This window comes from Bombyx mori, chromosome 20, assembly GCF_030269925.1.
Source record: "Bombyx mori chromosome 20, ASM3026992v2".
Taxonomy (NCBI): Eukaryota; Metazoa; Arthropoda; class Insecta; order Lepidoptera; family Bombycidae; genus Bombyx; species Bombyx mori.
The window spans coordinates 6,636,520-6,652,187 of NC_085126.1; the positions used below are offsets into that span (position 1 = coordinate 6,636,520).

The window sequence follows — 15,668 nt, forward strand, 5'->3', positions numbered from 1 at the left end:
TCATGTTATTTGTCATATATATGTATATGAAAACACAGGAAATTTCAAAAATAATAATGGGTGCCTAAGTAAACATGTTATAAGGAGACCTACGAACAAATAATGGTGAGCACTGACAATGGTATAATGAAATTGGTGTACGCATCGCATCAAAACATATTTATTGCGTATTAAATTCCCGACTACATATGCGAGACTCTTCAGATGAGATCATTAATGGCATGTTTATTGGCACGAGAATGATAACGGCGGATAGCTAAATGCCAGCAGCGTCTTTCGTAATACCTGACTTTAGTTCTGATCAAAAAACCAGGCTGCTCTCCAGAGTCACGCAATTTTCCATAAAACGACCAAGGTGGGAAGCCGAATTTTCTCGTCTCACTTTACCGGGGTGGCGTCTTTTAAAATCGGCCGGGTATTTCGGACCCGGAGGGCCCCGCCCCTTCATTTCAGGCTCCCCGTTTCATTCATTCAGTCGCAGTCGCCCGTGCGGCTAGACGTCAGAAAAGCGCGCGCTAAAACAGTTTTTCAAAAATAAACATTAGAATTGATATTTAAAAAAAAAGCGGAACGTTGGTCCTGATTACGAGCGACAGACAGTACTTAGGTAAGTTAACATTTAAAACTTAAGTTTAAATTCCGATTACCCAAATTCATTTACTAGTTTTTTGAGTGTGTCATTGAGGTGCTTCGATGGTTCCACGTGAGACGTGAGACGTTTCTTACGTAGAGTTGTAACTAAAATATGTTAATTAATACATTATTAATTTTTTTCCTATTTTATTTATCATTATTTTTCTATATGCGACAGGTGTTATTGCTATGATATTGCGAAGTAATAGACACGAATACACTTCTTTATGTTTATTGACACAGTTGAAGAAGGGGTGAGCGTTAAAAGGGTTGCTCTGTCAAAATTTAAGTATTTTTAACAACTAGGTCATAATGCTCTCTACCTAGATCGATTGACAAAACTAATTATACGAACAATAAATTACTTCGTTAGGTATGCAGACGGTTTTTCTTATTAATTATGAACAAATATTCAGTGATAGTGGTTGAAATAGTATAATATCGATATCGTTTTATTACGTACATGATAAATAAAATAAATAAATAAATATTAACTAACAATCACGCCACGTTAACTGGTCCCGTGATAAGTTCGTAAAGAACTTGTGTTACAGGTACCAGATAACGGATATAAATGTAAGATTTTTACTATACACATACATATATTTTTAATATACATCCATAACCCTGGAAAGGACATTTATATTTATCATACAAATATCTTCCCTTGGCGGGATTCGAACCCGGGACCCCCTTGTGTAGTGACCATGTCACTTACCACTACACCAGACGGCCGTTATGATGTGGACAGTTTAGCTGACGGTAGCTAGGATGATTAATAAGCTTACAGGGGTAGGTGCCAAAATCTTGCCTATGTGCACTTTTTGGTGATTTCGTGTTTTTTTTGTTTTTGTTATTGCTTAGATAGGTGGACGAGCTCACAGCCTACGTGATGTTAAGTGATTACTGGAGCCCATAGGCAGCTACAGTGTAGCCGCCACTCACCTTGTGATATTACTTGGCATTTAAAATTGACATTATTATTTATTGTCATTATTATTAGCGAGTCCAACACTCATATAAATATTAGCCTATCCATTAAGTACATGTATTTTCTACATGGATAACAAGTGTCAAGTCAATCGGATGCATGGTTCAGTAGTTTATATCCGTAAAAACCACTGTAGATTTATATATTAGTATAGATTGACGTAATAAAAATAAACGTATTTTGTTATACCCCCTCTGGCTTGAATTTTTATTTTCTTTTTTTTATTGCTTAGATGTGTGGACGAGCTCACAGCCCACCTGGTGTTAAGTGGTCACTGGAGCCCATATACATCTATAACGTAAATGCCGCCACCCACCTTGAGTTATAAGGTCTAAGGTCTCAGTATGGTTACAACGGCTGCCCCACCCTTCAAACCGAAACGCATTGCTGCTTCACGGTAGAAATAGGCGGTGTGATGGTATCTACCCGTGCATACTCACAAGAGGTCCTACCACCAGTACAAATCGCAGAGACTCGCGTTATGTACCTACGTCACACAGAAAATTACATATCGAGGGGTGAAGGCTATTTGGTTTAAGCGACATTTTTGCAACTTTCCAAGAGAGTCATTTAAAGTTTGAAAATTTTGAAAAAATATATCAAGCCAAAAAAAAAATTCTTCAGCTATTTGAATGGGTTAAACTTAATTGAAGTTCAATTAAAAACATCGAATTGTTGATACTAATCTATATATAGATAAAAATGAATTGCTGTTTGTTAGTCTCGCTAAAACTCGAGAACGGCTGGACGGATTTGGCTAATTTTGGTCCTGAATTATTTGCGGAAGTCCAGAGAAGATTTAAACGGTAGATAAATATGAAAATGCTCGAAATATACATAAAAATAACAATTTTGTTTTCCATTTATGTGTCCCCCGTCGGACGGATTCCTTTTGTTTATTTTAAGTTTATTTTATACAAAAGTTTAGGTCTTTTATTTATCGATTGAGGCACTACGAAGTCTGCCGGGTCAGCTAGTACCAAATAAAAAGGATCTTTATCTACAAAGATAAATGTCGCGTATTAAGTGAAATGTCGCTTAGAGTAAATAGCTTTTCACCCGTCGATATAATAAGGATGAATTGAATTAGAAAAAAACGGGTCTTGCAATACCGAGAACTGATCAAAGATCGGATTACAAACTTAAATCCGCGCGCTTTGTGACTGGGGCTCATATTTTCTTTTAGGTGAACTACTGTCATCTATATTTTAATACTTGAAGCAAAAACTTTGTATCCCTTTTTACGAAAATTGCGCGGACGGAGGAGTATGAAATTTTCCACACTTATAGAGAATATAGAGAAGAAGTGCACAATGCTAATATTTTTTTTAAATAATGCATAAAAGATACATTAAATCAATAAAGAAAACATTACACACACTACATACCATGTATTTGACGCACCCACGCATGCATACTATTTATTCATTACTTCAGTGTATTTATTGTCAAACTTTTGTTCTTGACGTCTGTTGTCAAATTGAGAATAGATTAAATATTTTTTGTCTTTGTTAATATTTTTTATAGTGTAGTTTTGGCGAAATTTGTGATTATAGAAGTATAAAATACAATCATAATAGTGTACAAACTTACAATTCCAATTAATTATAGTCGAATTTCGACTACTGCGGGACCTCTGGTAGTCACAAATACGTTAATTTAATAGCGTATTTTGGCATCATAATTATGTCGCGTATCTCAGAATCGGTGCACACATAACTCTTGGAACCGCACAAAGCTCTGTTACTCAATTTTACTTACTCTAATTAGAGTTTGTGCTAACAGATTCGTTTTGTGGGCATGTGTGCCGTTACTTTCTCAAATAACATTCATTAAATTTGTCTTAGACGCCTCCAAGTACTATTAAACAATTCATTGCAAATTAAATAGAAAACACATTATATTTTATTTATTTATTACACTTCATGTAAAATTTACATTGGCGGACTTAATGCCTAAGGCATTCTCTACCAGTCAACCAAAGGTAGTGCAGAGTGGATAGTGATAGGTGCAATGAAATTTATATTAAGTTACAAAAAATATATACATACATAAATACATACACACATACATATAATAGTTATATAGTATTAAGAGGAATATATTAATAAATTTCCTTAACAAATAACTTCATCTTAATAAGTTCATGATGATTCCGCTAACATTATATATATTAGTTGAACAACCTGCCATCTTATTATTTATTTAAGTTTTGTTTATTCCCTACTATAACCTACCTATATACCTAAGAGGCTATTCCAGATAAGCCCGGACAAATAGGTGAGCTCACGGGCTCAACCTGAGAGAGTTTGCTAACACTAGCCCTAGCGGACATCTTATCTGATGGTTTTGAAGTCTGCGTGCCCAATAAAGCGCTGTTTGTATCAAAGGATTGGACTATATTTCTCTTATAATCCTGCAGATAGGTGTTTCTCGAAAAATGCGTATCTAGGATATGTTCTCGAACGAATTTTTTTATTGCTTCGATGGGTGGACGAGCTTACAGCCCACCTGGTGTTAAGTGGTTACTGGAACCCATAGACATCTACAACGTAAATACGCCACCCACCTTGAGATATAAGTTCTAAGGTCTCAAGTATAGTTACAACGGCTGTTCCACCCTTCAAACCAAAACGCATTACTGCTTCACGGCAGAAATAGGCAGGGTGGTGGTACCTACCTGCGCGAACTCACAAGAGGTCCTACCACCAAAATTTATTCCACCAGACCAGACCTTCCACCGCGAAAGAATAATATCATGGAACCCGATCAAAAACTTCGACTTCATGTGTCAAAGAGGTCCTATAATTTAATTTGGTGATAGAGTATGAACTCTTCTTCTTATTTCTCTTTACCTTATCTCACTCGGTGGGGTTGCCGCAGCTAATTTTTCTCTTCCATTCTCTTTTATCAGCCGTCAGCTCAACACTCACTCCTCTCTCTCATATCGTCATTCACACACTCCATCCATGTCAGCTTCGGTCGACTTTTCCCCCCTCTATTTTGCACTACCATTTCCATACATCTCCTAGTCACATGCATCTTCTCTCTACGCATCACATGTACATCCATGGAGTACGGACTGTATAAGATAAATAACGCGTTAGTTAATTAACGGAAGCTATTGTTCTATTCATAAATATTGTTGTTGTTGTATCGATTAATTATTATCTGTTATTAAAGAGATACTGGTGGTAGCAGCGTCTTGTTTGCCTCTCCAAATTCATTCCGTTTTAATCAATATTTATTACATAATGTCATTCGTGCTATTCCAATTGAGGTGTACAAATTTGCTATCCATGCTCTCAGGTAAGGTAAGGTAATAAATTTTTTTGGCAATAGCTGCTAGTTCTCAACACGAATCTAATAAAAAGTTACAACAAAAGTGGCATGTCTGTATAAATGTTTCGAATGTGGTTCTCGTGAACCATCTTACCTTGAACTGAGATGTCTAACGAAATTTCCACAAAGTAGGGTAAACCATACTATTTTGGCAAGCTCAGAACTAAGAGTTTGTTTCATTTGAAAATATTATTCTGTAGAATATTAGTTTTAAAATGAAGAGTAATAAAATAACTTGGACCTTATTCGTATTCTACTTTCTTGTTTTATAAAAATGTACGTGTGTAGGTCGGAGGAAATTATTAATAAGCAAAGTGACTAGAAATAATTCTTCATATGTATTTGAAAAAAAATATGACAAAATAAACAATATAAAAACAAAAACGAAGAGGAGTTATCAATTGCATCACTGCCGATTAAATAGTTACATGTTCTAAATTTCGATAGATTTTTCTTCAAGTTAAGGTTTTCTTCTTAAGGTCTTACTTCAATTTAACTACGAATTCTTCTTTATCAAAATGTATTTTGTGTATCTCGTGATAACTAACAATTTCGATAAACTAGATATTAGATTAAGTTTTTGAAATGTATGTAAATCTTTAAGTATTTATCTTCCCTGAAAATATATTTTCACAAAATCGTGACTTACACATGAAAATATTTTTCATACACCCCTTGTATCTCTCTGTGGTAGTCGATTTGATGTTGTTGGATGACAGCAATATGCCTTGCCTACTGCCACTTCAACTTCGCAATCGTTTGGGCTAAATCTGTTATAAGCTTTCTCTTGAATACTTCTTTATTCCGGATTCGATCAGGTAGAGATGATTCGAGAACATGCCTATTGTTTTTGAGTAGCTTTGGTCTTTAGATAAGAGACATTGTGGGCAACCGAGATCTCAGTACCATCTTTCATCAATGTCAACATATTATTATATTGGTCAAATCAAATTCAGATTGCTTACAATATACTACAGTGTCATTTAATGTACAGCTTACCCTAATTTACAAGTTAAGGCTCGTGATGAAAACCTCTCGTGTATTTTAATCGTGTAGCATAATTAACATTTTCATAACACGCATTCATTTTTAGGTTGAATGTCAAAGTTTTAACGAAAAAGGGTTTAATCGTAGTTCTTTATAGCATGTACTCCTGGCATTAGCCTGCATGCCTGGAGGCCACCACTTGCCTCAAGCCATCTAGTAATCTCTATATATAAAAATTAATTGCTGTTCGTTAGTCTCGCTAAAACTCGAGAGCGGCTGGACCGATTTGGCTAATTTTGATCTCGAATTATTTGTGGAAGTCCAGAGAAGGTTTAAAAGGTAAATAAATAGGAAAATGGTAGGAATTAAACAAAAATAACAATTTTCTTTTTTCTTTTTTGGGAGTATACGACGGAAGAAAGATCTTCCACCGAGCGAGTGAATTTGCTTGGTAGACAGACGGTCCAAATGTTGTTGCTCGGAACTTGTATATATGCAAGCTTATCTTGAAAATGTCGTAAGCGAGATTCAGACATCTGTCAAATATCTTGCGTTGTATTATGGCTACCCGCCACACTTTGATGTGTCCTCGTCGGAAAGATTCCTTTCGTTTGTTTTAAGTTTATATTATACAGAAGTTTAGGTTTTTTATTTATCGATTGAGGCACTACAAAGTTTACCGGGCCAGCTTGTAACAACAATAAAGTAAAGTTCAAATTCTTTAATTTCTCAAGAGATCCATACTCAACAGCAGCAGAGATCCATACTCAACAAGTAGCAGCTATTAGAATAGCTGCTACTTAGAATTACCGCATTTTCAGTGCATTTACAAAGATAATCTTTCCACATACCGTCTGCGATGAGCTTCCTTTTCATGTCTATCGATTGCTGTAAAAATAATTTTGACGTCACAACATCTTTTAATTCGACGGAGCCGGCTGCACGCACGACAAAACATGACTCATGCGGCGTTGCTTCGCTCTGAGGCGTTCCATTTAAGGCTTGAAGTGCAAGCGAGAGCGCGCAACGAGCGACAAAGAGGCACAATCGGCCTCCGCGTTCTGCAGCGTTTGACATCTGTCTCTCTCCTACTTGAGTGAGCGATGCATCCGCGTGGACAGCTGCTATACAATAATACATTTACATGTTTTCGTCAAGTATGAAGTTCAGTGAAAAGTGAATGTGGTGTCAATTGTTTATAGCAACTATAATTGCGATAATTGAAAAATGAAACCATTCCATCAGTATTTTCTTCTGACGTTGTCACGTTCAACTATCGTCAGTAAACCAACTTTACAGACAACCGATTTTTTCAAAACAGCCTTGATAATCTACCTTAGCTTTAGGTGGTGGCTTGAATGTACAGGCATCAGCCTTATGTCTGATGGCAACAAAATAATGGGATACGAGCACCAAAACTTTTTCAACCAGCGTCTGGTATCAATTTTACTAAATTTAGCTAAATCTTCAAAGCCATAATCGACAAGAATGTGGGCCTGAACTCAGAACAACCTGGTAACTGACGTTTCCAATTTTATTATTTTATTCGATCTTCACGAGTCGTTGATAAAATTTAAACTACTTTTACGGATTTATTCCGTATTTTCTTTTGTTATTAATATAGTAATGTAGTATATAGCCATATAGTATTACTTCCCACGTTTCGAATATTTTACAGTTTTCGTGGTCACGGACGACCAAAACTAAAGTAGAGTAACTTACTTGGGTCTGCGTATCCAATTATAAAAAAAAAAACTATCCTAATATATATTAGTTGTTCTAATGTAATTGAAACTTTAATGTTATGTCCGAAAGTAGTCGCGTTCTGCTAAAATAATTTTTATTAATTTACTAGCTGACCCAGCAGACTTTGTAGTGCCTCAATCGATAAATAAAGAGACCTAAACTTTTGTATAAAATAAACTTAAAACAAACAAAAGGAATCGGTCCGACGGAGGACATATCAAAGGAAAAACAAAATTCTTATTTTTATTTAATTCCGAGCATTTTCATATTTATCTAACCTTTTAAACCTTCTCTGGACTTCCACAAATAATTCAAGACCAAAATTAGCCAAATCGGTTCAGCCGCTCTCGAGTTTTAACGAGACTAACGGACAGCAATTCATTTTTATATATAGAGAAGAAGAAGATTGCTTAGATGGGTGGACGAGCTCACCTGGTGTTAAGTGGTTACTGGAGCCCATAGACATCTAAAACGTAAATGCGCCACCCACCTTGAGATATAAGTTCTAAGATCTCAGTATAGTTACAACGGCTGCCCTACCCTTCAGACCGAAACGCATTACTGCTTCACGGCTGAAATAGGCAGGGCGGTGGTACCTACCCGGGCGGACTCACAAGAGGTCCTAACACCAGTAAGTAATTTTTATTACTTTATTAAAACTATGATTATGGATTAACGATACAACCATTGATATTCGCACTGTTAATTAAATGATAAAAATAAGTTCAATGTTCATTATCAACTAGTGAACTTGTCAGGGTGTCCGCGCTTGAAAGTCCTCATGGCCATGACGATCGATAGCTTCAATAAATAAATAATTTATCGGATATCCCCATCATCACACAAGGTTTCTTGTACGATGGTTATTCTTGGCTTTGTTTGTTTTTCAATTTGTTTTGAGTAGAGCTTTTGAGTGATTAGGGTTGTCCGTTTCAAATTTTGCTATTTGAATTAATAAATTATTGTATTTATAATTTGTTTTTCAAAATTTAATATTACAATAGAGATTTCGATAAAAATGAAAGAATGAGACAAAACGGTAATCTTTATCTTTAGTCCTTTAATCGATTTTATTTGTTGAAATACTATTGACGAGCTTTAGCTATTATCAATGGAAATGTTTTCCCTGATTTTACAGGAAAATTTTTTAATAATAAAACAAAAACAGAAGGTGACTAAAACATAAAATGAATCCTAATTTCCATGTTCAGTCAACGATCGACTAATCAAATTAAAAACAAAAATACACGGAAATAAAAAAAAAATGTACATACCATTTTTCTTTTAAAAATCCGAAGGAAAGCATCTAACGTAAATCACAATTATTACTTATTGTTAGCCCCTGTGCTCTCCAAAATTTCAGTATTCTTAGCATACCCATAATTAACTTATCCATAAAATCTTGAGAGATTGTGTTCTACTGAGGACGTATTGCTATTTTAAGATCCCTCAAAGTAGCCAGAACAGTATTTTGGTTCTTAATTTGATTTCCAAGCTAATGCTTATTCTAAGCTATGCTGTGTATGGTTGAAGCGAACGCGCTGCTCACCCCCTGACATTGATTTCAATGTCACATGCATCTCTTATGAAAGAGGCTAAGGCTCTTATGAAAGAGGCACCCCGTTTTTTCCAAAAAGGTACCTATCGTGTCATTGTTAGTGACCAATTCAAATAACCTAAACGTGCTCTCAAAATATCTCCATAGATATTGTGCTAAGGGTATCTCTCTCCCAAGCGTCTTCTCACTTAGCTCTTCCATTACTTCGATTTAGTAAAAATCAGAACTTAACTGCAAATAAAATTATTCATTCAAATTTTGTGGCTTAAGAAGTGGTTTAAGAAGAATTTAGTAGTTAAAGAAGACTCTGGCAGGGAAAAGTGAGAATTTATTACTATAGGTATCAGTTTTGTCTTGTGCTTATTATGATCCCTTGAATTTCTTGAAGCCTCGTTCTTACGTCAGAAGCAGTGGCCCGGTTAAGAAGGTATGTAAGTAATAACGAACTTTTTTTTTATTGCCCTTGTAGTCGGACGAGCACACGGCGCACCTGATGGTGAGTGGTTACCGTCGCCCATGGACTTAAGCATTGACAGGGGCAGAGCCAAGCCGCTGCCTATTGCACATTCCTTGACACAGTTTTCCTTTTACGTTCATTTCCTGCGAGTTTCATATTCAGTGTGCTCTACTTATTTATACCGATATATTTTCCGATTATTTCCGATTATTCCGGTTATTTATACCGATCTATTTTCAACTCGGTATACCAACTACAAATTTTTATAATCGTAATGTTTGGACCCTGTATGTGTAAGTTTACCCAATTACAATTAAGATAACAGCCCTTACAACTTGAATTAGGTCCGCAAGTGCATAGTTTATTGGCAGTGACAATTCACACTTAACACCATAAAAAAGGAAGGCAAAAATTTAACAAAACCCTGATTTACAGTTTAATTTAATGACTTATTGAAAAAATTACACCTTTTTCCTAATGACATCTATTTTTTTAACTCTACCTAATAAAAAAGATCTAATCAATTCTAGAGAGCCATACCGTACCGTACCGTAATAAAAGGATGATCTTTTTCCGATTTGTCATACCCAAAGCCATCGAAACTGTTGGTAAGTTAAATCCAAGTACTCAGAGAATGTGGTACCATTCGACCTAAGCTAGAAAAATATTTATACTAAGAAACAATTACGGTTTTACTGTTATTATTACTTTTACGATTTAATTTTTTTGTCCTTTATGGTAGGCGGCGACTTGGCTGTATCCCTGGCATTGCTGACGTCCATGAGCGACGGTAACTCGTACCATCAGATGGGCCGTATGCTCGTCTGCCTAGAAAGTAAATTAAAAAAAAAACTCAGTTTTGTATTGTCAATTTTTTACAACACTGCGAATACTTTACAGTTTTCGTGGTCACAATCGACTAAGGTGGCATTCGTCAACCACATAGGACAATAAATGATTTCAATGAAATATGCGAGATTAAAACGAAAAAGTAGTTTTATTGACGTCTTCGTCTCCCGAACGTGGAACAAAAAGCAAAAAAAGGCTTAATCAATAGCGAGCAATTTACACGTAAAAGATAATATTGATCCAACAAAATTATATATTTCATAATAGATTCTCTCATACATTATTTTAGCGAAACTTTAACCGTTTCCGCAGCGCACGCAGTGGAAGCTCTCAAAAGGGAAAAACCCCGATTTTGAAACATTCTTTATTGGCGCTCCGCTTGCATTGGCCTTGGCGTAATATTATATAGCATATATATAGCATTCCTAGATAAATGGGCTATCAAACACCGAAAGAATTTTCCAAATCGGACCAGTAGTAGTTCCTGAGATTAGCGCGTTCAAACAAACAAACACTTCAGATTTATAATATTAAGTTTAGATTAAATTACTTCATCTTCACAAAAATGTCTCTGTTTATGGGTTCATTTCAACGTTAATTACTGTTGATAAGACCTCTTGTGAGTCCGCACGAGTAGGTACGACCACTCGGCCTATTTCCGCCGTAAAGCAGTAATGCGTTTCGGTTTGAAGGGTGGGGCAGCCGTTGTAGCTATACAACGTTAGAACTCATATCTCAAAGCGAGTGGCTGCATTTACGTTATAGATGTCTATGGACTCCGGTAACCACTTAACACTAGGTGGGCTGTGAGCTCGACCACCCATCTAAGCAATAAAAAAAAAACTTATTATTATCGTTTGTATACTCTCGCAAATGTCCCGTTATGTGTAAGTGTCATTCACACAATACGCGATCGCGAACTCGACCTTGTGTCTTAACTTGGACGTCAAATTTATGAATCATAGTCACGGTAAATCATGAATCATGGCTTTATTAGCTAAGATTATGGGTTGGCCAGACTACCTCACGTCGAAGTGTATCACCAATTATATTATTATTGTTATATCGAACATCCTCCATTTCTGAAGAAAAACTAAACTCCGGAAATTCAGATATTACTTTAGTTACTATTCAGAAACACGTTTTATCAAAATAAAACAATTCACAGTGCATCATCAAACCTGGAGAGGGTTCGTGCAAAAAGCGTTCTTTCTTTTCAAAATTCAAAGCACACTTTCGATAATCCGAATCGACAGTTTGTTATTGAGTGTTCAGTGACGTCAAGAATAGAAACAACATGGCGGCTGCAGTTTTCGTGCGAAAACAAAAAAAAAATTGAAAATAAGATACAATTCTGCAAAAATTATAAATGAGCGAGTGATTCTTATCTTTCTGAGTATATTCTTATCGGATAAACGTCATCATTGATTAGATTATTAATCTATATATTAATACGTGAAGCTGAAACTTTGTACCCCTTTTTACGAAAATTGCGCTGACGGAGGAGTATGAATTTCACACTCTTATAGAGAATATAGAGAAGGAATGCAAAATGTTAATATATTTTTAAAATTATGCATTATTAATACATTAAATCATTAATAAATACATTGCACACACTACTATGTATTTGACACCCACACGCACGCATACTATTTGTTTATTGTCAAACTTTTCTTATTTCTTATATTCTGTGGTCAAATTGAAAATAGTTTAATATTGTTTATCTTTAATATTATTTGTCTATAGTGTAGTCTTGGCGAAATCTGTGATTATAGAAGTATAATAGTCTTTGACAGTAGAACCATAATAATGTCCAAGCTTATAATTTCAATTAATTATAGTCGAAAATCGACTACCGGGGGACGACTAGTTCCTTTAAAAACATTTGCTATTGGCACATTGGCTTTCTATCTATTGACATTGTTTGTGAAATCTCGCAGAACTATCGCGGTGTGGTGTAGTTACATAACGTAATTTACACTCCGACCTCATGTCTCAAGATGTGTGGCGACTTCCAAATCGCTATGTCCACGACCATGGTCAAAATAAATGAGAAGTCAGCTCGCCAAAAAGAAGACAAAATTCAACTAACATTCAAAAATACAAGTCGATTGTGAACAAAATTACACTGTAAAAACCCGAAAAGAAAATTACCTCCTACCCTTAAAGCTTGATTTTTTAGTGACAGAAATAGACAGCGTGGGTTCGAAGCACGCGCCACACGTCGAATCTAGAACGTTCTTCATATACATACATATGTATACACATGTAGATCGACGGTAATGAATTTTCGCGGCTTTGATTATTTGTTCGACGTTTATCTGACGTACTGGTGGTAGGACGTCTTGTGAGTCCGCGCGGGTAGGTACCACCATTGTTACCGTGAAGCAGTAATGCGTTTCGGTTTGAAGGGTTAGGCAGGCGTTGTACTGTTAAAAAATGGAACCTCATGAACTCATGTCTCAAGGTGGGTGTCGGCATTTACGTTGGAGATGCCCATGGGCTCCGGTAACCATTTAACACCAGGTAAGTTTTTCGTAAGCAATTAATAATAAAAAACTTATCTGAAACTTTGTAGATTTATTTTGAGCGCTGCAACGAATATTTCGATTCTACAACTAACGTAGGATAATTAGTGCATATCGACGCTTGAAAGGCAAACATGACTAATCGACAATAACTGCTTTGTACATAAATGATAGGCTATAATCATATTCGATGCGCAAAAAAATATATATTTCTAGGTCTATTAAAATCATTTCAATCCTACAGCTACTAGCTAGATTCTACTACAGCTAGATTCGTTAAAATAAATTTTGTTTTCAGGTATTTCAACTGTAAATTAGTCTACTGTAAAGATCACGCATTGTCGCTTAGTCACGTTTGCCATTCAAGCGTCGATATGGATTTCCCGCCTATCACATTAAAACGTATAGGATGATCTCTATGATGATGATATAGTGATGATCGAAGTTTTGGATAGGAGACCTACATTAATTGAAGTCAGTGATTGAAATTGTCGTTTGTTATTCGAGTCTAGTGAAAGTAATTTCTCGCAGAAATTTCTATTAAAACTTTTCATTCTTGAGTACGACAAGATCCGATAAGAGACCCTTTGGTTAATACTTCGATTGACTTTCTTAAATGGAAGTCAATTTTACGGACGGCTAGGGCTTTTGAAGTTTGTTTTGTGTTTAAATAAAGCCAACGTTATTTATTATTGTTCATAATTATTTAGATTTTCTTTTACAAGATATTGTGTAGAGTATATTTATAAAACCGATAAAATACTAGACAGATCTTTATACAAAATAGAAGTCGTCGTGGCCTAAAGGATAAGACGTCCGGTTCATTCGTATCGAGCGATGCACCGGGCTTCGAATCCCGCAGGCGGGTACCAATTTTTCTAATGAAATACGTACTTAACAAATGTTCACGGTTGACTTCCACGGTGAAGGAATAACATTGTGCAATAAAAATCAAACCCGCAAAGTTATAATTTGCGTAATTACTGGTGGTAGGACCTCTTGTGAGTCCGCACGGGTAGGTACCACCGCCCCGTCTATTTCTGCCGTGAAGCAGTAATGCGTTTCGGTTTGAAGGGTGGGGCAGCCGTTGTGACTATACTGAGACCTAGAACTATATCTCAAGGTGTGTGGCGCATTTTACGTTGTAGATGTCTATGGGCTCCAGTAACCACTTAACAGCAGGTGGGCTGTGAGCTCGTCCACACATATATACAATAAAAAAAAAAAAAAAAAAATTCTTATATATTTTGATGTGCTAATTACTAAATAATAATGTAACAAACACACATTATTAAGCTTAATGTAAAATATATAAAAAATATATAAACGTCTAAAAGAACAAAATAAAAACACAAGTTTAAATTTGTTGAATCTATGACTCGGACAAAATAAACCATTTATTGTCTCCTTTAATCTCGTCGCCATTTTATCCGTACGTGACCGGATGTCAGATATATCGACCGGATAACCTGATTTGTGCTCATACTAGCATAATACCCGGATATAGAACGGGGATAAGTTAACAATAAAATACGAGGTGTATTGGGTTTTATCTCGCGGATCTGGTGATTGTAGATTTTTTTATATTGCCGTATAACGATATCTGCAGCAGACGGGTTCTTATCTGAAGACCCCGCACCGGCAAACGTAATGAGCTCCCTTGGTTACATGGTGCGATGACTTGGGAAGGGTGGCAGGCAATAAATCGATAAGGAGAGCTGAAGACCGTGCTTTATGGTGTAAATTGGGTGAGATCCAAGTCCAGCAGTGGACAACTGTGGGCTGCGGATGATAATAATGAATTAGAGCCCATAGACCAGTGATTCTGAACCTTTTTTTTGTTGCGGCACATATTTAACGATTTCAAAATTTGGCGGCACACAAAGAAAAAGATAAAAATTATTTACTTACTACCGAATCACATACATTTGCCAATTTTAACGAAAGAAAAGGTGCAGTAACTACTATGCAACACCTTGTGAAGCCCAACTATCACTAAACCAACACGTTTTGTACGCAGAAGTGGCAAGTGTGCGCCGACTTGAGACATATTCCTATTGCTATGCACCCCGCTTCATCATAATTTGGCACTAAGAAAAATCACGTTTCAAAGTAAATAATAAAATAATTTATTTTTTTGTGGATTTCAATATATATTCATGTTAAAAATATTTTTCTTTTTAAATGATATAATTTAATAATATTAACATTATTATATATTTGCAAAATTTGGCGGCACACTTTTGAAATTTGGCGGCACACAAAAGTGCCGCGGCACAGTGGTTGAGAATCACTGCCATAGACAATATTACAACTAGCACGTATATGAGACACATTAGCACTATTCGTTATCAAGTTGTTTACTGAGTTAACCTTGAATAAATCAAGCCGCCATCTTATCCGTGTGTAACATGCCGTTAGATACGACGTCCGGATAATTTGATTTGTAATAATGCGAGCTGTGTACCGGAAATAAAATGTTGGGTTCTTTATGTCGTGTGCGATTTCGTTGAAGTTTTTTTTATGTTCATTTTTATGGTGTGGTTATGTTACTGACGATCTCACGATAAGTCG

General features: G+C 35.9%; 1 protein-coding gene across 4 annotated transcripts in view; it reads left to right on the forward strand.

Annotated features, from left to right (window-relative positions):
• The first annotated feature begins 458 nt into the window (after positions 1-458).
• LOC101739587 (calbindin-32) overlaps positions 459-15,668 on the forward strand; it is a 198,297-nt gene continuing 183,087 nt past the window's right edge. For all 4 annotated transcript variants that reach the window (XM_038018143.2, XM_038018144.2, XM_012689715.4 and 1 more), the window contains exon 1: positions 459-607. The gene's annotated coding sequence lies outside the window, so the exon portion shown is untranslated. The remainder of the gene's footprint in view (positions 608-15,668) is intronic.